We start from the raw sequence: 2,500 nt of genomic DNA, 5'->3' as shown, positions 1-2,500 counted from the left end.
GTATTTATAGCTGCAAAAACAACTTGTTTAGCATTTTACTTTGCTAAAACATCAAGTTACCTGGTTGATCCTGCCAGTAGTCATATGCTTGTCTCAAAGATTAAGCCATGCATGTCTAAGTACATACTGTTTATAAAGTGAAACCGCGAATGGCTCATTAAATCAGTTACGGTTCCTCGGATATTCTTTTTTACATGGATAACTGTGGTAATTCTAGAGCTAATACATGAACAAGTGTTCCAACCTCAGCTTGCTGACGAAAGGATCGCATTTATTAGTACAAGACCAATGATTCTTATTCACCTAGAACCCTGTTCAGTGATTTCGGTCGCTGTCTAAGGACTAGCAGTGGGGATCTTAGCAACTTCGGTTGCATTTCTTGTGATGACTCTGAATAACTGAGCAAATCGTATGGCCTCTGAGCCGACGATGTATCCCTCAAGCAACTGCCTTATCAACTGTCGATGGTAGGTTATGCGCCTACCATGGTTGTAACGGGTAACGGGGAATTAGGGTTCGATTCCGGAGAGGGAGCCTGAGAAACGGCTACCACATCTAAGGAAGGCAGCAGGCGCGCAAATTACACAATCCCAGTACGGGGATGTAGTGACGAAAAATAACAATACGGGACTCTATTGAGGCCCCGTAATTGGAATGAGTACAATTTAAATCCTTTAACGAGGATCTATTGGAGGGCAAGTCTGGTGCCAGCAGCCGCGGTAATTCCAGCTCCAATAGCGTATATTAAAGTTGCTGCGGTTAAAAAGCTCGTAGTTGGATTTCAGTCGAACCTATGGGGTCCACTGATTAAAGGGTTAGATGGTGATGTTAGGTTTCTTGCTTGTGTCTACGGATGCTTGCTTGAACCTTCATTCCTCTTTCCTGGTGGTTACATTCATAGTGTTTAGACAGAAAATTGCTCGATATTTGCTATCAATGCTCTTTACCGAGTGTTGATTCAAGCGATCGAGACTTTTACCTTGAAAAAATCAGAGTGCTCAAAGCAGGCGTCCAAAACCTCGAAAGAGGTGCCTAAAAACGGTATGGTCAACCATCTATATGATGCGTACCACTACCTTAACTTGAATGATCTTGCATGGAATAATGGAATAGGACCTTGGTTCTATTTTGTTGGTCTTAAGAATCCAAGGTAATGATTAAGAGGGACAGACGGGGGCATTTGTATTGCGGCGCTAGAGGTGAAATTCTTGGACCGTCGCAAGACAAACTACAGCGAAAGCATTTGCCAAGAATGTTTTCATTAATCAAGAACGAAAGTTAGAGGTTCGAAGGCGATCAGATACCGCCCTAGTTCTAACCATAAACGATGCCAACCAGCGATCATTCTGAGTAACTAATTTCATGACTCGAATGGAAGCTTCCGGGAAACCAAAGTTTTTGGGTTCCGGGGGAAGTATGGTTGCAAAGCTGAAACTTAAAGGAATTGACGGAAGGGCACCACCAGGAGTGGAGCTTGCGGCTTAATTTGACTCAACACGGGAAAACTCACCCGGCCCGGACACTGAGAGGATTGACAGATTGAGAGCTCTTTCTTGATTCAGTGGGTGGTGGTGCATGGCCGTTCTTAGTTGGTGGAGTGATTTGTCTGGTTAATTCCGATAACGAACGAGACTCTAGCCTACTAAATAGACTTGCAGTTTACACTGCAGTACTCCCCCTTAGTCAACCTGTGGGTGGTAGTATCTCTTGATGGTTTCGGCTGTTGAGGGCTCTGCTGCTATTAGCCTACAGAATTGGCTAGGGTAAGGATGCTGTAGCACTGTAAGGACTTCTTAGAGGGACAAGCGGCGCTCGCAGCCGCACGAAACAGAGCAATAACAGGTCTGTGATGCCCTTAGATGTCCGGGGCCGCACGCGTGCTACACTGAAGTGGTCATCGTGCATACTGTTTCCTGCTCCGAAAGGAGTGGGTAACCGCTTGAACCCATTTCGTGATGGGGATTGGGCATTGTAATTATTGCCCATGAACGAGGAATTCCCAGTAAGCGTGAGTCATTAGCTTGCGTTGATTACGTCCCTGCCCTTTGTACACACCGCCCGTCGCTACTACCGATTGAATGATTTAGTGAGGACTTCGGACTGGTCAATCCAGACCATTGGGAAACTAGTGGTCGGATTGTGCTGGAAAGATGTTCAAACTTGATCATTTAGAGGAAGTAAAAGTCGTAACAAGGTTTCCGTAGGTGAACCTGCGGAAGGATCATTAACGTATTACCCTCTTATTATAAGAGAAATACAACCTTCAAACAATCAAACACTCTGCATAGTGATATTGTAGATGCTAATATGGTGAATGCAATTGAATTGTATTTGCATTAGAGTCGCAATTGTGAATGTTTATTGCAAACATTTAGCCATTGCAACATGATTCTAATTTGCATTACATTCGTTCATTCATACATCCATCTTTCATTATCCAATGCAACAAAGAGTGAGGGTTATCTAACGATAGCCATAATTTCTTTTGCAAAACAATTGT

At 43.8% G+C, this 2,500-nt stretch overlaps 1 non-coding gene across 1 annotated transcript; it reads left to right on the top strand.

Annotated features, from left to right (window-relative positions):
- Positions 1 to 57: 57 nt before the first annotated feature.
- Positions 58 to 2,227, top strand: LOC149092787 (small subunit ribosomal RNA). Its single transcript, XR_016200545.1, has one exon. It is a non-coding gene; the product is annotated as a small subunit ribosomal RNA (ribosomal RNA).
- Positions 2,228 to 2,500: the final 273 nt, after the last annotated feature.

This window comes from Tetranychus urticae, unplaced genomic scaffold, assembly GCF_039701765.1.
Source record: "Tetranychus urticae isolate SD_2017Ah unplaced genomic scaffold, NJAU_TeUrti_SD_1.0 Scaffold_5, whole genome shotgun sequence".
Taxonomy (NCBI): Eukaryota; Metazoa; Arthropoda; class Arachnida; order Trombidiformes; family Tetranychidae; genus Tetranychus; species Tetranychus urticae.
This window is presented reverse-complemented; position numbering and strand designations above follow the sequence as displayed.